Source organism: Nuphar pumila, chromosome 6 (assembly GCF_984573655.1).
Source record: "Nuphar pumila chromosome 6, dmNupPumi1.hap1.1, whole genome shotgun sequence".
NCBI lineage: Eukaryota > Viridiplantae > Streptophyta > Magnoliopsida > Nymphaeales > Nymphaeaceae > Nuphar > Nuphar pumila.
This window is the reverse complement of record NC_143254.1, coordinates 18,912,542-18,936,560: the sequence shown is the minus strand read 5'-3', so window position 1 is coordinate 18,936,560 and position 24,019 is coordinate 18,912,542. Positions and strand designations below refer to the sequence as shown.

Below are 24,019 nucleotides of genomic sequence, written 5' to 3'. Positions count from 1 at the left end.
CACATGTTGTCAAAGTTTAAACATACAATCTTATCTGGCTTTTTTGGTGGAGCTAAAACAAAGCACATGGAGTTTAATTTTGTAGTTGCTAAACTGAGATCCCTTTGGTCGTCAGTGAGTGATTTGAGATTCTCGGAACTCAAAAATGGCTTTTTTCTCATTCAAGTCTCCAAGAAAGAAGACATGTAGTTGATTATGCGTAAAAGAGCATGGCATGTGGCTGGTTGGACCCTAATTGTTAATTGATGGACTCCAGGTATGGAGCTCAAACTTGATGAGTCCAACCTAGTTCCACTTTGGATTTGATCGCTAGATCTTTCTGTGGAGCTTTGGGCTGTTGATGTTTTTTCTGGGAATTGTGGAACTCTTAAAGGGTTATCTTGTCGATTTAGATTATCACACCCAGACTATGGAACATGTCTTTTGCTTGGGTATGTGAGGTGCTGCTGAATTTTCAGCCTCTTCTGATTATAGAAATCTATATTCAAAATAGAGGTGTTATTACTCAGTCAATGAAATATGAAGGTTGCATAAAGTATTGTAGTGCTTGTGGGTCTACTTATCATACCAAAACTGTTAAAAAATGTAATCTCATATGTAAATATTCCATCATATGTAATTTTTAATCTTTTCTTTTCAGTTTAGTTACATTAGGATTAGAGTAGTTAACTTTAAATTTCAGTTTTTGGACATATGTAAACTTTATGCTTTTTGACCAAAAGTCAAAAGCCATAAAGTAGAGAGACGTTGGACTCCCAACAGCTCTAAATAGAGCCGTTGGGAGCCCAACGACTCCCTCTCCCTTCTCATTTCTTTAGTTATAAATAGGGGACTCTCCCCTTTGTAATACACTGCTGGTGTGGGTTTAATCCCACTTGAATGAAATTCATTCTTTACTTTTTATTTGTGGATTCTCTTTTGGGTACTTTGTGTATGAACCTTAGTGGTTCTTGAGTGAATGCTTTGTGTATGAACCTTTATGGTTCTTTAAGAGATTTTGTGACGATTCGGTTGTAGGTTTCATCTTCTTTCATGGTATCAGAGCCGTTGGTTGAAGGGATCAAGCTAAGTTCATTTGGTGCATTGGGAAGCGTGCTACTTGAGTTTTTGAAAGGAAGTAGCATTACTTGAAGTTGTGATCCTGCGGAGGCTTGAAAGCTCGAAGGAATACTAGTACTCACCGTTTATAGTAGAGTATTCGCTTCTTTATCTTTTTTTTTTTGCTTTTTTCCTTTTTCTTCTTCTCTTTATCTCCTCTTTCCCAAAATTGTAAAATGGATGACAATGATAATGTCACCATTAAGCCCATCAAACTCAACGATTCCAACTATGTCACATGGGCTTCAATCACGAAGTATCTTATATGGGGATAGGGATTATGGGGATTAGTGGATGAGACCGATATGGAACCTACACTAATCCTTACAAAGGATGAAGGAGAACCTCTCACGGAAGTAGAAAGGATTAAGGCCATCCCCACTTACGAAAAAAGTGAAAGGAGTGAAGAATGAGACATGCTAAGATCATGTCTTGGCTCATTACAAGCGTTGGTATAAAGAAATGCTCAAGTCTTGCCAAATTTGAGCATGCAAATGATGCGTGAGATTACTTTAAGAGAATGTAGTCTCTTAAAGATATTGCACATGTGTGTAATCTACAAATCAAAGTAAGAAATATGGTTCAAGGAGACAAGAGCATTAGAGAGTACTACAATGACTTATCGGAATTGTTGGAAAAGTTAGCTCTTCTTGAACCAAAGTGGCATTGTCTGCAAGATATTGAACTCTGTCAAAATCAAATCAATGCAGAGTATTTTTTTCATTTTATTAGTGGATTAAGATTAAAATTTGAATTTGTTATGTCTATTGTTCTTCATCGTAGAAATGTGCCTTCAATAGAGGACACAATAGAGGAAAGGTGCCTTCAATAGAGGACACGATAGAGGAATTAAGTATGGAAGAAAATAGACTTAAGAATAGAATCACCAAGTGTGATGACGACTCAGTTCTAGCTGTCTCAAAACCAGGAAACTATGTTAGAACCTACAAACCATTTAACTATGGAAGGAGAAATGATGAAAAACAAGGCAATGATTTTGAGAAAAGAAAAATCATCTATTATTATTGCCGTGAACCTGGACATGTGAAAACTCACTGTCCAAAATTAAAAAGACCTTATGAGAAAAAGGTTACCTCCGTCGGACCATCACAAGAATCAAGCGAATCTTCTATTGGAAGTATGTCTCTAGCATAATTGATGGAAGCACTTCAACCTTTACTCAAGGGAGCATCTTCATCTACAAGAGCTGCAGTCTCTTTAGTTAGCACCTCCGATCCAGGTAAATATCTATGGCTTCTTGACTCAGGTGCTTCATTTCATATGACCCCAAACATTAATATGTTATCTCAATATTATAACTCAAATGGGTCTAATATTTTTACTGCTGATGGGATATCACTAGAAATCAAAGCAATAGGAGATTTTGAAAATGTTTCTCACAATTTAAAAGGTTTTTACATTCCACAAATTAGGTATATTCCAAAATTAAATCTCAATCTCTTGTCTGTTTCCCAATTAACTGACCATGGATATAACGTTTCTTTCTCCTTTTGTGATTGTTGAGTATAGGATCACCAGTCAGGGAAGCTGATTGGGGAAGGCCATAGAGAAGGAAGCCTATACTACATGGACTTTTTGAAAATTTTCATGAATACGTTATGTTGTAATGTTCAGAAAAATGACTTGGATCTATGGCACATGAGACTTGGTCATCCTAGCATATCCAAGATTCATCTTTTTCCAAATATGAAAAACTTTTGTAATTCTGAGACATTTAAATATGAAAAATGTATTCTTGGAGAAATAAATAAACTACCCTTTCAAGAAAGAAAGTTTGTCTCTTCTCGACCTTTTGAGTTAGTACATTCAGATGTATGGGGTCCTGCACCTGTCATATATGAAGGAGGTTTTTCGTACTATGTCATTTTTGTAGATGACTTTACAAGGCATACTTGAATTTATTTTCTTAAACATAATTCCGAAGTATTTTTTCATTTTCAAATATTTCATAACCTGGTCAAAAACCAATTTAAGAATGACATCTCTATTTTTTGCACTGATTTAGGGGGGAGAGTATTTATCAAAATAATTTAATGATTATTTGAATTTACATGGTATTACACGTCAAAGATCATGCCCATGTACTCCACAACAAAATGGTTTAATAGAAAGAAAACATAGGCATATTATAGAAACAACAAGAACCTTACTCATTACTCATCAAGTACCCAAAATTTTTTGGGCCGAGGCTACTCTAACTGCAATATATCTCATTAACAGAATGCCATCATTCTTGTTAAACAATATATCACCTGTTGAAAAAAATTTTAAACAAATTTCAGATTAATCAAGGTTAAGGGTATTTGGTTGCAAATGTTTTGTTTTATCTAACAAAAATGACAAACTCTCTCCTCGTGCCATTCCATGTGCGTTTCTTGGTTATGCTAACGATAAAAAAAGGTTATAGATGCCTTGATCTCAGAACTAGAAAGTTATATGTGTCACGAAGTGTATCCTTTTTAGAAAACGAAAGTTTTTTTGAAGTTAAAGATTCGAGAGAAATTGACGAATACTCCTTATTGGACTTAGTTCAAGAGACTAATGAAGGAGAAGTTGATCAAGAAGATCAAAATGATATAATAAGTACCGAATCATCTCGGCATTCAATATTTCAGACGAGGTAATCTAGAGCAACCTTGTGCTCTAGAAAAATATACTAGAACACATGATCAAATAGAAACAAGAAGATCATCTAGGGTGTCAAAAGTGCCCGAAAAATTTGTATCCTATGAGTCTTTTTCACCAAAGTATCAAGCATATATTGCCTTATTTCATTCTTACATAGAACCGTCTAATTATGATACAACAAAAGAACATTCAGAATGGGTCGAAGGTATGACAACAGAGTTAAATTCCTTAGAAAAGGCAAATACATGGGCTATTCAAGATATTTCACCCGAAAAGAAGCCCATAGGATGCCCATGGGTATATGCTATGTCACATGGGTGCGGGTGCGGGGATTCAGCACTTCCAAAAAACCCGGGTGCGGGGGTGCGGCAGGGGCAAAAATGTATATATATATATATATATATATATATATATATATATATATATATATATATATATATATATATATATATATATATATATATAAAGGGGGGTCTGGGGGTTCCCCCCCGGCGCGGGTCGTAAAGAATATTTAAAAATCAATTTAAGCTATTTTTTTTACATTTTATTAAAAATAATCGATTCAAGTCAGTATCATTATCAATTTTCTGACGATACAATAAGCATCGGCCGATCCAGGCCACCGATACTGACAACACTGGTTTTTTCTACTCGTTAATCTAGCGAGGACAATAATAAGCTGAAGGCGAAGGACAAGATGGCTCTCTATCTTATCAAAATTTTTACTGCTTTTTTATAGTAAAAAGCAGATGTAATGGGTCTCAAACTTCGATATCACTACATTGAACTCAATTGAGAGAGAGATGAATGTTGGGTGCGCAGTTTACTTTATGCTCTCCATTGTCGACTCTCTTTGGTGCACAAAATCATCGAGTGCTGTGTCGTTTTGAATTAAAGAGTGCCTACGAGGGCAGGGTACCCCTGACGGCAAACTGCCACAAGGGTTACAACAATGCCGTCCATCATGCTGGCCTGTGTCATATAGGCAGGTACTCAAGGGACCCCTGGATCTCTAGGGTCATAATCAACTGGGCACAGGTATGTCAGTAGCTTTTAAAGGTGGGCCACGGAAGACAGGGTGGTTGTGAGGCCCCCACCCGGGGTTTTCCTTGCTTAAGCCAAGGTTCCTCGTTATGAAAAAAAAAAACAGGGCACCTCTCAACCTCATTACAGGACACCCCCAATCAAAACAGATGTTTGTGGATGTTATTAGAAAAGGAAAGACCGTGGAGTCACTTCATAGTTTTTTCTGCTTTTTGTCACATTTTAATTAAAAGGATGGAGGGAAATGACGCATCAAGTTGTTAAAAGGGCCTACTTGATCATTCTTTTCGAAGAACTAAAGATGGGTAATAGATTTAAGAGGTTAGAATATTAGATGGATGCTTGGCATATTCTTCCTTTTTGGGGTTTGTCTTGTCCAGGCCATTTGTTATGCAACAACCTTGTTGCTTAGCATCCAGATGCACTACTGCTGACCATTCATCTCAACATCTCTTAAGATGGATGAACAATGCACCCATCTTCAGAAATGCCAAGATGGGTGGTTATCAGATTGTGTATCCTGCATCTGAAAGAACCATAACTGAGAATTGTTTAATCACGTTTCCCCAAAAGAAATGAAACATAATCGTTTTGAGTTTGAAACCTTAGCCAAACACTTTATTTTTTTTAATCTCTTGTCTACTTTTTGTGGAAAAACCAATCGCATTCGTTAAGGCAAAGAACCCCAACTGAACTTAAAGAAACGAGTCAACTCTACATGGGTGAAGAACTATTAGTTTTTGTCCTTTTAAAAAAACCAAAAAAATGGACCATCCTTAACACATTTCATAGGGCAAAATTTTAAAAAAAATGGACCAAAATGACCCTGGGTGCGGTTAACGCACCCAGGGTCGGGTTGACCGCACCCGATGCTGCACCCGCACCCGCACCCGCACCCGCGTCGAGTCGCGTCGACGCGGGTGCGACACCCTGCTAGCCGAGTCCCTGTGACATAGGGTATATGTTATTATTACAAAATTTTACTTTTGCAAGTCAAACTGACATTTGAAAAAGATTTTGAAAATAACTCGCCTTCGTTTTAAAATGCAGGATAATTCCAAAGAATGGGACTGGCTTGTCGGTACGAGGTTCAACCGTTCTTGGCACCATAACCAGGGGTAATCGAACTAAGGATCAATCATGTGTTTTGCTTTGCTAAACTTGTTTAAATCGATGTTCTATTCCTAAATGCACAAAGAATCAGGCATGTGCTATGACTTAGAAAAAAAATGCAGATTGAAAACATGATGTATGCTTCAAATATTGGAAAATACCTGGAAAAGGGATGATTGAAAATCGTGAATTGCATTTGGAAAACATTTTTGAAGAAAAGGAAAATCAATTTATGAAGAAATCCTGATGTTTTGAGAAAATCGATTTTGAGGAAAATTTAGGTGACTAAGAAAATTGATTTTTTTTAGATTGAACCCTTGAATTGATCAAAAGAATGGGTGTGTGGCCCTGTGAAAAACTATTTATGATGCAATCTAACCTAAATGATGTATGAATGCAATTTGCAAAAGTATTTTCTGAAGAATTTGAGAAAAATCTTAGAAAAAAAAAGATTTTTATGCTTTATAGAATTTAGATGAAATAAATTCTTTACATATCCCTGACTATGGCCATGAATACGTATTGAATATATCTCATTTGATTCTAAAAGAGGTAAATACTTAGAAAAGTTTGAAAAATATGCTATAATTTCTGAAAATGCCTAAGAGTGTAGGCCATTTGTGGCTTAAAAGAAGATGATAAATCTGGGTTTTGTTCGTATTCTAACTATGACCACAATACGAAACCTACCGAGTTTACCAAATCCTTAGAAGCTAGTGCACGTGCATTCGTGTAAACCATGGTGGATTTGAATATGCATGAATCATTATCCATCACACATTGACATTATTTTAAAAAATAAACTATATGCAATGCAGTCCTATTCTAAGCAGGAAATTAACTTCTTATTTCAATGTTTACAATTTACATCAATAATATTTTGAAAAAAAAAATAAAGAAAATATAATCTTGAATGTCCCTGCAAAACTAGCAAACTTGTTAGTGAAGATATGTCGGCTTTTCTAGATTTATCCAATAATATCTGGAAATTGCTTGATTTATCCGGATATAAGACTTTTTCCATGTTTTTCTGAGATAAACATAATAAAACAACAAACAACAACAACAACAACTACGCCTTCATCCCAAAACAATTGGGGTCAGCGATATGAACCAAAAAAGAAATTCATTTTGGGTCTTCCACATAAATCCTTTTCCTCCAATCATTTCTATCCAACGCCATGTCCTCGGTGAGGTTCAAAGCATTCATATCCTTTCCTATCATCTCCATCCAAGTCTTCCTAGGCCTACCCCGACCTCTTTTAACTAATATATTTTCCCATTTCTCCAACCTTCTAACTGGAGCATCATTAGGCCTTCGCCGAATATGTCCAAACCACCGTAAACGATTCTCTCGCATCTTATTTTCAATGGGTGCAACACCTACCTTCTTACGTATCTCTTCGTTCCGAATCTTATCTTTTATTGTATTTCCACGCATCCATCTAAGCATCCGCATCTCAGCTACACTCATTTTTTGAATATGATGTCTCTTGGCAGCCCAACATTCCGTACCATATAGTAAAGCGGGTCTAATAGTCGTCCTATAAAACTTTCCCTTCAACCGCAATGGCATTCTACGATCGCACAACACTCCAGTAGCACTTTTCCATTTCATCCACCCAACCTTTATCCTATGATTTACATCTTCATCAATTTCTCCATACTTTTGAATGATGGATCCCAAATATTTGAAATAATCATTCACCGGTATATCTTGCTCACCAAGCTTCACTACACTCCCATCACTACTTCGTTGCTTACTAAACCGACATTCCATATATTCAGTCTTACTCTTACTCAACTTAAAACCTCTAGCTTCCAATGTCTGTCTCCATAATTCTAACTTAGCATTAACCCCAGCTCTAGACTCATCAATCAAAACAATATCATCAGCAAACAACATACACCACGGTACATTTTCTTGAATTGATCTCGTAAGCTCATCCATCACTATCGCAAATAGGAAAGGGCTTAAAGCAGATCCTTGATGTAACCCAACCGTTATCGGAAAATTGGTTGTCACCCCTCCACAAGTGCGGACATTGGTTACTACTCCTTCATACATATCTTTAATTATACTAATGTACTTGAGAGAAACACCTTTCTTCATCATTGTCCACCAGAGAACGTTCCTAGGTACTCTATCGTATGTCTTCTCTAAATCAATAAAAACCATATGCAAATCTTTGTTCCTCTCTCTATATCTTTCAATAAGTTGTCTAAGAAGATGTATAGCTTCCATAGTTGATCTTCCAGGCATAAAACCAAATTGATTCTCCGATACCATGACAACCTTCCTCAACCTAGACTCAATCACCCTCTCCCAAAGTTTCATAGTATGACTCATGAGTTTTATACCACGATAGTTTGTGCAATCTTGTATATCACCCTTATTCTTATATAAAGGCACCAAAGTACTCTTCCTCCACTCATTAGGCATCTTATTTGTTCGCCAAATCAAGTTAAAAAGATTTGTCAACCATTCTAAACCTTTCTCTCCCAAGCATTTCCAAGCCTCGATAGGTATACCATCTGGGCCAACTGCCCTTCTTGATTTCATTTTCTTCAAAGCCTCTGCAATTTCTTTCTTTTGAATCTTGCGCATGAAGTCACGATTTATCTCATGAAAAGGAATGGAGAAGTCTCCAAGATCTTGAGCATGACTATCATTAAATAGCTTATCAAAATAATCTTTCCATCTCTCCTTAATCTCCTCATCTTTGACTAAAACCCTTTGCGTTTCATCTTTGATACATCTAACCATACCCAAATCTTTCGATTTCCTATCTCTCATCTTTGCAAGCCTATAAATATCCTTCTCGCCTTCTTTGGTATCCAACTTGTCATAAACCTCCTTATATACCTTAGCCCTCGCGTTTCGAACAACTTTTTTAGCTTCCTTCTTTGCTATCATATACTTCTCCAAATTCTCATTATCACGACTCTTACTTAGATTTCTATAACACTCTCTTTTAACCTTAATAGCTAATTTGACATCCTCGTTCCACCATGATGTATCCTTACCTAGTGGTGCACCGCCTTTAGACTCACCCAATACCTCCTTAGCTACTTTTCTCATACCACCCGCTATCTTATTCCACATTGATTCTGAATCCTCGTCGAGACACCAATCAACTTCCTTAACTACCTGCTCTACAAACATTCCTTGTTTAGCTCCTTTCAGTGCCCACCACTTAATTCTAGGATCTATCCTATGTCTATCCCTTTTGGGGCATTGTCTAATTCTAAGATCTAAAATTAAGACTTTATGTTGTGTAGCTACACTTTCTCCTGGTATAACCTTACAATCGATGCAACAACCCCTATCTCTCTTTCTAAGTAGGAAAAAATCTATCTGACTCGTATTAACCCCACTTTTAAATGTTACTAGGTGAGACTCCCTCTTCCTAAACCAAGTGTTTGCTAAGATCATATCATAGGACAAACAAAAATCTAAAATCCTTTCTCCACTTTCATTTCTTTCTCCTATACCATAGCCTCCATGGATATTCTCAAATCCATCCCTACTAATGCCTACATGTCCATTAAGGTCACCGCCGATGAAAAGCTTTTCTCCATAAGATGTCTCTTGTACTATTCCATCTAAATCTTTCCAAAATTGATGCTTAACGGAATCATCTAAACCTACTTGAGGTGCATAAACACTAATAATATTAATAATATCCGTACCTAATACTAATTTAATAAGTAAAATTCTATCACCCTTCCTACGGACCTCAACTACATTATCTATAAACTGACGACTCATAACAATCCCTACTCCATTCCTATTCCTATTTATTCCTGTATACCAAATCTTATATCCCCAAGGTTCTATCACTTTAGCTTTCTCACCTACCCATTTGGTCTCTTGAAGACATAAAATATCAATCTTTCTCCTACACATAACATCTACTAACTCTACCAACTTACCAGTTAAAGACCCTATGTTCCAAGTGGCTAACCTAATTTTATGGTCTTGGACTAACTTCTTTACCCCCACCCGTCCAACAAAGTGAGGGAACCCTTGCCTATTTGACACCACACCCGAGCGCCGGTGTGACGCGTCGCTTCTGGGCGACGACCTAGCAACCCTTGCACATTTATCACTGCCTCCGGGCCTAGAGAGTACAGCGCGTCGCTCAGTAGGGAACGCCCCAACGAAATTCTCATATTGGTTCATTTTCATAGGATATGACAAAGTTTTTATGCTGGCTGTCACAGGCCTACCGCAACCCTCCTCCTTTATCCGGGCTTGGGACCGGCAGTGTATAACTACACAGGCGGAGTTATAAACATAATAAAAGATAATGTATAATTGAATAAATAATAAAAATAAACAATTTTGGCATTTGAAATTTTAGGAAAAATGACCAAAATGCCCCTGAAAGCAAGACTATGGCCTTGAAATCAAGGTTTTCAAAAAAGATTTTTGTAAAACTTTGAATCCAGGGATCAAACAGATTCTAATCAACACCAAATCGTGTGTGGAGCACCCTAGCATGGTTATGAATATGAACAAACCCTAAAAATATAATATTTTCATAAAAAATACGAAATATTATAAAAAACATCAATTTTGGCCCGTGTTTCAGTTAAATCGGGACTCTGCGGGCATCCCGTTTTTATGATTTAACTAAATAATGTATCAAATAGATTAAAAAATTAACAAAAATTGACATGTATGCTTTTGATAACCCTAACATTAAACTGAAATTGAAAAATAGATTTTTTGGCATTATTTTGATATAAAAATTAAATAAAAACCTAGAAATATGCAATTTTGCTCGCGGGCATGTATTTGTCACAGTGTCAGACCCGAATTAGGTATCAAACAGTAATGAAAAACTGTAAAATTTCACATGGAGAAACTAGACAGATGAACAAAATTATTTTCTTTTACAAATCGAAGAAAGCATCTCTGGTTAGGGAGATATTGTTTCGGCAATATATGTTTGATTCCGACGAATACATAACGCCTCCAAAAAAGATAGTTCTGATTTTAGCTCAATTAAAAATAGCAGACAATGTTCAAAAATTACAGAAAGCTTACTGATAAAACTAGACATGCTGCTGAGCTCATGACTTTTTACGGATCATCGATCGGATCTCCGGTTAGGGAGATACGATCTACGTAAGTTGACCTAGGGCTAAAACCATACATAACGGCCACTGCGAAATAGGTTTTGATTTTTGACAGAGGAAAAATAACAAACAACAATAGAAAAATCTAAAAATTTCACAGGATATACTAGACATCATAATGAACACACTGCAACTTACGGATTGTCGATCGGATCTTCGACGAGAGTGATATTGCTTCGACAAATCGTACTTGATTCTGTACGTCTTCACGGTACCAGAATCAAAGTTCGGTTTTTGATTTTTTAGCAGGGTTACATAACTCAAAATAATTCAAAATTTTTATGGAAAATCACTGACACATGCACAGTTTAACTCTAAAAAAATAGAATTTAATGACAGAAAAATGAACATGAAATAACGCCATTCTCGCATGCCCGGAATCAAGAACACATATTATCAATAAAGCACATGAATAAACCTAATTTAAGCATGTAAAAACCGTTAAAAATGCAAACAATGCAACGAATCATGATTTGATGCTTGGATGAGTAAAATAAACATGAATATAATAAAATAAATAAAAAAATCCAGGGAAACATAGTTAAAATTTGATTTAGCCATTAAAAGAGGGATTCGATCCATAGAGGGACCGAATCTCGATCTTTTTCGGGCGTTTAACATAATAAATGAAAAATAAATATTATTAATGGATAAAAAACGTGTAAGAGACCATCAAACATCAACTGATCATCATCTTGAGGCCCTCACATAATTTTTTTTGAAATAAAAACAAGGGAAAAACATGCTAAAAAAGGTGACAATGGCAAAGATTCATAAAAAAAAAAGGAGAAAGGGAAGAAGAAGGCTTACCTTGGCTGCACCAATGGAGGAAGGAGGAAGGAGGAAGGAGGAAGGCTGAGGGCGAGGAGAGAGCCACAAATTTTTGGAGAGAGAGAGGGTGAGAAAAAGCATGTTTGACCCCCCCTAGAGTCCCCTATTTATAGTTTTTTCAAAACCTCTTTAATTAGGGTTAATTAAGGAGTTTTTATTTTTTAAAACTCTTTCTAATTAAATCAATTAAGGGGGGTGGGGCAATTTTTTTAGCTGGGTTTGACTTTTCAACCTTCTCAATTAGACTCTAATTAACCTAATTGAGTTCTAATTAATCTTTTAAAAATATCTCAAATATGACGCCACCTAGGTGGGACCACATTTGGTTTTTAAAATCCTGAAAAACAAAGTTAAAAACACTAAAGTGAAAATGGATTTTTAAAATCAATTTTGACTCTTTTAAACTTCTAACCTAACTAGAACATTGACTAATCCTATGTTAACCAAAATATTTTCAAATGTGGCGCCACCTAGTGTGGGCCCCACTTGTTTTTCAGAAAACAATTTTAAAAGCCTGAAAATAAAGGGGTTAAAAACAAGATTTTCAAAAAGGGTTTAAAACAAAAGATGAAAATCAAAATTCTAAATCCTCTAGGGTCCTAGATGAATTGAAAATCTCACGAATGTGGCGCCAGGTGTGTGGGCCCCACATCTGAATTTTTGAATAGATTAAAATAAAGGTTAAAAAAAAGTTTTTGAAACAAATGAAAATAAAAGCAAAGGATAAAATTCGAGGAAATTAGAGTCCTAAACCAACTGAAACTCCTAACTAGTGTCCTAAAATTTTGAAACTCTTAAATTTTGGTTTTTGAAATACAAAAAAAAAGTTTTAAAAGATCTTCTCAGAGATTAGTGAAAATAAACAAAAAGACGAAACCAGGGTTAGAGTCCTAATCGACTGAGACTCTGGAATAGAGTCCTAAAATTTTGAAATTCTTAGAATTGGGTCTGTTTTCGAAAAACAAGTGAAATAAAAGTAAAAAGAGAAAGTCAGGGTAGAGTTCTGGATCGACTGAAACTCTGGGGTAGAGTACTAAAATTTTGAAACTCTATAATGAAGTCTTGAAATTTTGAAATTCGATCTTTGAAAGATAAATGAAGAAGTTTTTGAAATATTTTCTCAAAAAATGAAGTCAAGGTTAGAGTCCTGATCTAACCGAAACTCTGGAAAAGAGTCCTGATTCGACTAAAACTCTAGCATTTTAACCTCTTTCGAAAGATTTTGAAAGATTTTCTTGAAAACAGGTAAAAACAGAAGTGAAAGGTAGAGTCCTGATTCGACTGAAACTCTGAGATAGAGTCCTAGTCCGACTGAAACTCTAAAATTTTGGTTTCTTTTGAAGGATTTTGAGAGATGTTATTGAAAACAGATGAAAATAGAAACGAAAGATAGAGTCCTAATCCAACTGAAACTTTGTGATATAGTCCTAGTCCGATTGAAACTCTAAGATTCTGATTTCTTTTGAGGAATTTTGAAAGGTTTTCTTGAAAATAGGTAAAACTAGCAATGAAAGATATAGTTCTAATCCGACTGAAACTCTGTGATAGAGTCCTAGTCCAACTGAAACTCTAAAATTTTGGTTTCTTTTGATAGATTTTGAGAGATCTTATTAAAAACATGTAAAAATAGAAACGAAAGATAGAATTCTAATCCGACTGAAACTCTGTGATAGAGTCCTAGTCCAACTGAAACTCTGATATTTTGGCCAAAATGAAGAGAATGGACAAGGGACAAGGTTACTTTTGGTTTAAAATCAAAATGGAATTTTGAAAAGGGTTTAAAAGGTAAAAAGACAGAGTCCTGATTCAACTAAAACTCTGAAATTTGAGAAATTTGGATGAAAGAAGGGATCCAGAAGTGACACCACCTAGATGGGTCTTATCTGAGAACTGAGATCAGTTAAAATTGAGTTTAAAATGAATCCAGATCGCTTTCTAGGGAAAATATTTTGAAATAAAGGAATATCAGATCCTTAGGGTTGATAAATGGCCAATATTGATCTAAAACCCAGTGTTTTTGAAATTGATTTCGAAATAGGGTTTTAAAATCAAATCTGGATTTGAAGATTTTGAAAAACCAGAGTGCTGGATCTCGAAAATAACATGCAATACCATGCAATGAAATGATGCAGAATGCCGTGAAATGATATAGAATGATACAAAATGCAAACCCTAGATAAGAGATTTGAAGTCCCAGACCCCTGGCAGAGACAAAGAATTGAACATTTCTGTTTGAAGGCGAAAATTGATGATTGAAATTGAGATTAAATTTTGAAGTATTTGAATTTGGGGCAAAATTTGGGCTCTGGATGACCCTGGATCAGATGTCAACCAACTGGTTCCTTGAAGGATTTAGAGAGCGGGTCCCAGTGGCAAGGGAAAAGGGTGTTTGTGAATGAAAGTGAAAATTTAGGGTGATTACAATATATAAAGTTAAAACCAAGAGTGATGATTTAAAGCCCGACTAGTTGCCAAAGGTTATTCCCAAGAATATGAAATAGACTATGAAGACACTTTTGCACCAATCTCTTAAATGATTTAAAGCCCGACTGGTTGCCAAAGGTTATTCCCAAGAATATGGAATAAACTATGAAGACACTTTTGCACCAATCGCTAGAATGACCACTGTAAGAACTTTAATAGCTCTTGCCTCTGTAAAGAAATGACATATCTTTCAGATGGATGTCAAGACTGCATTTCTCAATAAAAACCTAGTTGAAGAAGTATATATGAAACCACCAGCTAGCATTAAGATTTTTCAAGGAAAAACCCTTCATTTACATAAGGCCTTGTATGGTCTTAAGCAAGCCCCAAAGACTTGATATGATAAGTTCAGTCAAGTTATGCTTGATTTTGGTTTTCAATTTGGTCTTACTGACAAAGCTTTATTTATTAAGAAATCTAATGCAGGTATTCTTCTTCTTCTTCTCTATGTGGACGACATGATCATCACAGGAAGTGATAAATAGGAAGTTGACAATATCAAAATATTTCTCAAAAACAACTTTGAAATGAGTGATTTAGGCTTTTTAAATTTTTTTCTTGGTATTGAAGTGACTTATTCTCCTATAGGATATTTACTAACTCAATCTAAATTTGCTCTTGATATTGTTGAAAGGTCAGGAATTACAAATGAAAAACATGTTGACACTCCTGAAGTTGTAAATATCAAAATGAAGATTGACGATGGAGAACCACTTGAGAACCCAACACCTTACAGACAACTTGTTGGGGCGTTGTCTTACCTTTCTATCACCAGACCTGACATTGTACATGTTGTTCACACAACAAGTCAATTCCAGCATGCTCCTACCACTGTTCATATGAGAACTGTGTTAAGCATTATTAGATATATTAAAACTTTCATTTTTAGAAGACTTTTTTTGTCTGCTTCTTCCTCATCAGAATTAACTGCTTATACTGATGTATATTGGGGAGGTGATCCCAGTGATCGACACTCAACTACTGGACTTTGTGTGTTTTCACTGTACATGTTGTTCACACAACAAGTCAATTCTAGCATGCTCCTACCACTGTTCATATGAGAACTGTGTTAAGCATTATTAGATATATTAAAACTTTCATTTTTAGAAGACTTTTTTTGTCTGCTTCTTCCTCATCAGAATTAACTGCTTATACTGATGTATATTGGGGAGGTGATCCCAGTGATCGACATTCAACTACTGGACTTTGTGTGTTTTTAGGAGAATCATTAATTTCTTCGAGGTTCAAGAAACAACAAAAGGTCTCTCAGACTGCTTCAAGATATGGGTATTGTGAGTACAAGAGTATCACGACTATGTTGTGACAATAAAAGTTCTATTTACGTTGCCTACATTCCACGAACAAACCAAGCATATCAAGATGGATTGCCACTACGTGTGAGAGGAATTCCTACAAAACACCATTGATCTCCCATATGTCTCCTCGGAATATCAACTGACGGATTTCTTTACCAAACCTCTCGCTGCTCCTCGATCTCATTTTCTTTTGGATAAACTTTCGGTTCAACTGTAAGTTTGAGGGGGAGTGTTAAAAAATGTAATCTCATAGATAATCTCATATGTAAATATTCCATCATATATAATTTTGAATCTTTTCTTTTCAGTTTAGATACATAGTTTAGTTACATTAGGATTAGAGTAGTTAACTTTAAATTTCAGTTTTTGGACGTATGTAAACTTTATGCTTTTGACCAAAAGTCAAAAGCCATAGTTGGGACTCCCTCTCCCTTCTCATTTCTTTAGTTATAAATAGGGGACTCTCCCCTTTGTAATACACACTGTTGGTGTGGGTTTAATCCCACTTGAATGAAATTCATTCTTTACTTTTTATTTGTGCATTCTCTTTTGGGTACTTTGTGGATGAACCTTAGTGGTTCTTGAGTGAAATGCTTTGTATGTGGACCTTTATGGTTCTTTAAGAGATTATTTGTGATGATTCGGTTGTGGGTTCCATCTTCTTTCAAAAATTACTTGTCCATCTATACCAATGGCTTCACAAGGCCAAGCTACGTCTGCAAATCAATGGACGACTGTTAAAAGGGTTAAACATATGTGGCGTAGGCGTGAAATTCACGATGAGAGGGGGCGTAGGCGTGAAATCCACAATGAGAGCCCCTCTTTCAATAAGTTGTCCATTTTGGACAACAAAGGAGAGAAGCTACATGAAGTTCGACAACAGAGCTAGATGTTAATGCTATGCGTCCATCAGAAGAGGTTCCAAATTTTTCCACAAATGCTCAATTTCATGAAGTGATGGAGATCTCTCATGTAGTTCAGCCACAGTTCTATGATTCGGGAAGACAGGAGGCTACCACACAACCCATTTTCGTAAAGGATCATCTCGGTTGAGTTGGAGGCAGTGGGTACCTCCACTGGTGCAGTGACAAGCTTACTCAACAAGCAACATGTGGCTAATGGATTCATGGTCGAAGGAACTACAAATCACAACCTACTGATGTGTGATCAGCTACCCGTATCTCAGGCTGATTTGATTTTAACTAAGTATATGTCTGCACCCCTTACTAGGTGGCCCTTGGTAAGCAATGTGAAAGAAAAGTTGCCACCAGAAATTACTAATCTTGATTGTGTAGAAGGACCCCCACCGGGGTTTGAGGCTTTGAGTGTCCAGGTTCCAACCTAGTCGGTGGTTCTTTCAGGCAATTCAAGTTTTCATGCACTATAACATGTCACCAGACTTTACCACCACTTGAATTCAAGATTGGTTCCCATGATGAAACAAGTCAACAATTTAGACCTCATGCCACATCTACGTCTAAACAAAAACGCCTGGCACTTACTATTCTTATTCTCTCACTGTAGGTCGGGTTATCAGACACCATCCTTCTAATATTCAAGTGGCAAAGTATCAACCTCACAATGAGGACCTCAATGCTGAGGCTTGTTAAAAATAATGTATCATAACTAGACTAGGATTTTTATTTTTAGTTTTACTTTTTAGTTTGGTTTGTATTGACTAGTCAATACAAAATAGAGCTGTTGGGAGCCCAACGACTCTCTCCTCTCATCCTCCTTTTTGTATATAAATATGGGGCATTGCCCCTCTCATTGCATGTTTTTTGTGTGGATTACAATCAATAAAACACTATTTTTCCTCTTGTTCTTGAAACCCATTTTGTGGGTATTTGTGTATAAACCTTTCTTGTGGTTCTTTTGAGTGTTCATTTCGGTACTTTTTAGTAGAACTCTTTGAGTGTCCATTGTTGGTGATCTAGTGAACATCCTTGAAGGAGCTCGTATTCTTACATGGTATCAAAGCTCGGTGATCAAGCTGAAAATTGTGTTCGGAACATTGGGAAGTGTGCCACTCCAAAATTTGAAAGTGTTGGAGCTCTCTTATATTTTTCATTCTTAGTATTCGCGATTGGTGGCATTTTTATGGTGGTAAAGTGCTCTTGACTTCCACCGTTACTCTTTTTGTTTTCTCTTCTCATCAAACCTTGTAAAAATGGATGACAATGATAATGTTACCATAAAACTCATTAAGCTCAACGACTCCAACTATGTAACATGGGCTTCAATTATGAAACATCTTATATAGGGAAAAGGGTTGTGGGGATTAGTGGATGAGACCGATCCAAAACCTAAATTAATCCTTATCAAAGTAGAAGGTGAGAAAGAGATACCTCTTATGGAGGTTGAAAAAAATAAGGCCATAACCACTTACGAGAAAAAATGAAAGGAATGGAGAATGAGACATGTTAAGATTATGTCTTGGCTCATTAGTAGCGTCGACATCAAGAAGCGTTCAAGTTTTGCAAAATTTGAACATGCAAACAATGCATGAAATTATCTTAAGAGAATGTACTCTCTTAAAGATATTGCACATGTATGCAATTTACAAGATAAGGTACAAAATATAGTTTAAAGAGTAAGGCATTAGAGAATATTATAATAGTTTGTTCGAATTATGGGAAGAGTTGGCTCTTCTTAAACAAAAATGGCATTGTTCGGAAGACACAAAACTTCGTCCAAATCAAATAGATACAAAACATTTTTTCCAATTTATTAATAGATTAAGACCGGAGTTTGAATCCACCAAGTCCGTTCTTCTTCATCGAGGGAAAGTCACTTCGATAGAAGAATTTAGTATAGAGGAAAATAGGCTTAAAACGAGAATCTCAAAGTGTGATGATGACTCGATCCTAGTCGTATCTAGATCAGGAAACTATGGTCGTTATAATGAGAAGCAAGGCAATGAGTATGAAAGAAAGAAAGTTATTTGTTACTATATCGTAAACCGGGACATGTAAAAACATATTATCCAAAATTAAAGAAGCCCTATGAGAAGAAAGTTGCCTTTGTTGGACCTCTACAAGAATCAAGTGAACCATCCATTGGAAACATGTCCTTAACATAATTAGTGGAGGCGCTTCAACCTTTATTCAAAGGGGCATCTTCATCTTCATCCACTGGAGCCGCGGTCTCTTCCTTCGACGTCTCTGATACCGATAAATCTCTTTGACTTCTTGATTCAGGTGCTTCTTTTCATATGATACTAAATAATGATATGTTATCTGAATGTCATAATTCTAGTGGGTCAAATGTTTTTACCGCCGATGGAACATCTCTTAAGATAAAAGAAATAGAAAATTTTGAAAATATCTCTCCAAACTTAAAAAGATTTTGTATTTCATAAATTAAATACATTCTTAAACTTAACTTAAATCTTTTATCTGTTTCTCAATTATCTGACCATGGATGTAATGTTTCCTTCTCCTCTTGTGGTTGTTGAATGCAAGATCGCCAATCAGGGAAGCTGATTGGGGAAAGCCCTAGAGAATGAGGCTTATACTACGTGATTTTTTTTTGGAAATACCCAAGAATACATTTTATTGTAATATTCAAAAAGTTGATTTAGATTTATGACATAAGAGACTTGGCCATCCTAGTGTATCCAGTTTTTTTCAAAGATGATTTTTTTTTGTAATTTTAAAAATTTTACATGTGAAAATTGTATTCTTGGTAAAATGAAGAGATTGCCTTTTCAAGAAAGGACCTTTGTTTCTTCTCGACCACTTGAGTTAATACGTTCGGATGTGTGGGGACCTGCACCTATTATATCAAAGCGTGATTTTATGTATTATATAATTTTTGTGGATGATTTTACGAAACACTTGAATTTATTTTCATAAACATAAGTTTGAAGTTTTCTCATACTTCCAGATATTTCATAATCTAGTCAAAAATCAATTTAAGAATGATATTTTCATCTTTCACACTGATTCAGGGGGAGAGTTTTTATCAAAAGAATTTAAAGATGATCTAAATCTATACAGTATCTCACATAACAAATTATGTTCCTATATTCCTCAATAAAATGGTTTAGCTGAAAAGAAGCATAGGCATATTATAAAAACAACAAGGACTTTATTTATTTCAAATCAAGTGTTTAAAGTTTTTTGGGCTGAAGCCACTCTAATTGCAGTTTATCTTATTAACATAATGTCATCCTCTTCTTTAAAAAATGTATCTCTTATTGATTTTTTTTTAAACAATTTTCAGATTACTCTAGGTTAAGGATTTTTGGATGCAAATGTTTCATTTTTTCTGACAAAAATGACAAACTCTCTTCTCGTACTATTCTTTGTGTTTTTTTATGATATGCCAATTATCAAAAAGGTTAAAGATGTTTTGACTTTAAAACTAAAAAGTTATTTCTACCAAGGAATATATCTTTTTTGGAAAAGAAAAGTTTTTTTGAAACTGAGAAAACTAAGAAAATAAATGAGTATTCTTTTTTGTTGGATTTAGTTCTAAAGATTGATGAGTGTGATATGGATGAAAACCAAGAAGTTGAAAATGATATGATAAGTGAAGAATCATCCCATAATGATCAAGATTGTATTCAATACTGTAGGTGTGGTAGTTTAGAACATCCATGTGCTCTCGAAAAATATACTAGTAATGAAAAACAGGAAGAGATACAAACAAGAAGGTCATCTAAAGTGTCAAAAATCCCTGAAAATTTTGTGTTTTATGAGTCTTTTTCACCAAAGTATCAAGCCTACATTACATTAATACATTCTTACATCGAACCTTTCAACTATGCTGAAGCAAAGGAACATCCTGAGTGGGTAGAAGCTATGACAGTGAAATTAAATGCCTTAGAAAAAGGTGAATACTTGGACTATTCAAGACATTTCACTAGGCAAAAAGCCTATAAGTTGTCGATGGGTGTATAAAGTTAAAACCAAGAGTGGTAAAACTCTTGAAAGATATAAAGCCAGATTAGTTTCCAAGGGATATTCCCAAGATTATGGAATAGACTATGAATAAACTTTTGCTATAGTTGATAGAATGACCACAATTAGGACCTTAGTAGCTCTTGCCTCTGTAAAGAAATGACCTATATATCAAATAGATGTCAAAAATGTGTTTTTTTATGGAAGCTTGGCTGAAAAAGTTTATATAGAACCGCCGCCTGACATTGTTATTCCTAAAAGAAAAACTCTTTGTTTAGATAAGGCCCTGTATGGCCTTAAACAAGCACCAAAGGCTTGGTATGATAAGTTTAGTCAAGTTATGCTTGAATTTGGTTTTCAATCTTATTTGACTGACACAACTTTATTTGTTAAGATTTTTGATGCAGGTATTATTGTCTTTCTTCTCTACGTGGGCGATATGATTGTCACTAGAAGTGATAAACAGAGAGTTGAAAATATTAAAAGGTTTCTCAAAACACATTTTGAAATGACTGATTTGAGTTTTTTAAAAAAATTTCTTGGTATAAAAGTTGCTTATTCTTCTAGAGGATACTTGCTGACTCAATCTAAGTTTGTTCTAAATATTATTGACAGGTCTGATATCTCAGATGAAAAGAAGGTCGACACTCTCGAAGTTGTCAATGTCAAAATGAAGATTAATGATGAAGAATCACTTGAAAATTCAACACCTTACAGACAACTTGTCGGGGCACTATCATATTTTTCAATTACGAGACCTGACATTGCACATGCAGTTTCACAACAAACCAATTTCAGCATGCTCCTACCACTATTCATATGAGAGTTGTTTTGCGTATTATTAGATATATTAAAACTTTTGTTTTTTGTGGACTTTTTTTGTTTGCTTCCTCCTTAGATTTAATTGCTTATGCTGATGCGAATTAGGAAGGAGATCTAAATGACCGACACTCAGCTACTAGTTTATGTGTATTTTTAGGTGAATCGTTGATTTCTTGGAGGTGCAAGAAGCAGTAGAAAGTCTCTCTCTTATCAACTGAAGAAGAGTACAAAGTCATCGCTACAATTACTATGGAAGTGGTATGGCTAAGAAGATTGTTAAATGACATGTGTATTCAAAGTAAATGAGCATCACGACTATGTTGTGACAACAAAAGTTTCATTTACATTGCCAACAACCGGACCTTTCACGAACGAACTAAACATATTGAGATGAATTGTCACTATCTACAAGAGAAATTCCTACATGGAACTATTGATCTTTTCTATGTTTCTTCAGAATATCAATTGGCAGATTTCTTTACCAACCCTCTCGCAGCTCCTAGATTTCACTTTCTCTTGGACAAACTTTCGGTTATCCAACCGTAAGTTTGAGAGGGAGTGTTAAAAATAATGTATGGTTACTAGACTAGGATTTTTATTTTTAGTTTGGTTTGTATTGGGCTAGTCAATACAAAATAGAGCCGTTGGGAGCCCGACGACTCTATCCTCTCATCCTCTTTTTTGTATATAAATATGGGGCATTTCCCCCTCTCATTGCATGTTTTTTGTGTGGATTACAATCAATAAAAACACTATTTTCCTCTTGTTCTTGAAACCCATTTAGTTTGTATTTGTGTATGAACCTTTCATGTGGTTCTTTTGAGTGTTCATTTCGGTACTTTATAGTGAAACTCTTTGAGTGTCCATTGTTGGTGATCTAGTGAACATCCTTGAAGGAGCTCGTATTCTTACAAGGCTGTCATGCAAAAATGCATAAATAGCAAGTTGCCACAAGAATTTGTGGATAAGGACTTGAAGGAAGACTGACACCAGGTACAAAGGGTGAGATTTTTCTTAACTACTTATTGCATTTTGCTGGATTCTAGTGTCTATGGATGCCCAAAAGAGGTAACTATGTAACACAGTTTCTTGTTAAAGTAGGGTCATCAAGTGTTACTTACATCAGGGAGGTTATACCACTTTCATGGTTTTCCGTCATAGAAAATATGTAATTGTTGTTCTCTTGTACTACTGATATGGATCTGTTTAACCCCAGCTTGTCTATCAAAAAAAAAAAAAAACCCCACAAAAGAAAAGGAATGTTGACCTCTGGAGGCTAATAGAGGAGTGTTGTATTGTTTCCTATTATTCACACGTTCTCTTTCTTTCTCCTTATTGTCATTCTCCTATAATAATCCACATGGTTTCAAAGCTTGGTTTTATGTGTATGCATGTATCATTCTTCTTATTGTCTTTTTCCCCATTCTCATTTCTCACTGCATTTTGTGCAACAAAAAAAATGAGAAATCCCTAGACATAGTTGTTGACTAGGTGATATTGATAGCTTGCCTAGGAGTGGTTAGTAGGTCGATTAAGACGATGGGGCTACTTAGCCAACATGTGCGTAGACTAAGTGAGTGGTCATCAGATTGGTGCTGCTTTTGACTACATATCTATTATGATAACTTGAGCAAAATAGTGAATTATAACAAAACAAAAATCCTAGAATTGGACAAACATTTTGTTTGGGAAAATATTGAGGATCAACAATTATGATCTAGGCTTATGTTTGGAGTTCCTCAAGTTCTGGATTTGTTCAGTAAGCCATTGCCTGTTTCTCGACATTGGAAGTTGAAATAAAGTTGTCTATTGTTCTTACTCATGTGACCATTAGGCCCACAGTAGTGGCATGCCTGTAATTGCATGCAACTATTTATATCTTCTTGTAATGTTGTTAAGTAATACAAATAATGTAATATGTAATTTTGCAAAGTTGCCAGAAAAGAAAATGGGAACGGGAAACGTCTTGGGAAACGGTAATGGGAAACAAATTGGGAAACGGACTGGGAAACAAATTGGGAAATGATTGGAAAACAAATGATAAACGTTTAACAAGAAGAAAAACCTTACCAAACATGAGAAACATGTATCCCACAAAAGGGAAATGCTTGGGAAACACATGAAAAATGTGTGGGAAACACATTTCCCATAAATTTGTTGGTGTTTTCCACACATTTCGGAAACACAGTGTTTCCTGTTTTGGAAATGGTTTCCCATCCTCCTATTAGTGTTTCCAATAACCCTTGTATTTTGGTACTTTTCCCAAGTCCATTTTAGTATGATGAACAAGCTGAACACTAGAGGCTGATAGATGATGGTCCCCTTGTTGCCTATTTCTGTTCACATTTCTCTTTCTCTGTCATTATTCTTGTCCTATAATCAGCAAGTGTTAGTTGCTTGCTTGTTACTTTAATTTTCTCTTATGTTGTAGGTAATATAAAGTCATTATGCATTTTCTTCAACAAATGAGAACTCCAATTTATTTAAAATTTTAAGTGTTGACTTCCTAATCTGCACCAGAATTTTATTCAGAAATTTGTTTTTCCAGGTTGCTTTCTCTTCTATGTTAGTCATATAAATCTTCTCAGGTTCGAACCTCGTGGGGGC

At 35.5% G+C, this 24,019-nt stretch overlaps 1 protein-coding gene across 2 annotated transcripts in view; it reads left to right on the top strand.

Annotated features, from left to right (window-relative positions):
* The window catches only part of LOC149834195 (uncharacterized), a 33,183-nt gene that overhangs the window by 3,597 nt on the left and 5,567 nt on the right, over positions 1 to 24,019 (top strand). The window lies entirely within an intron of this gene.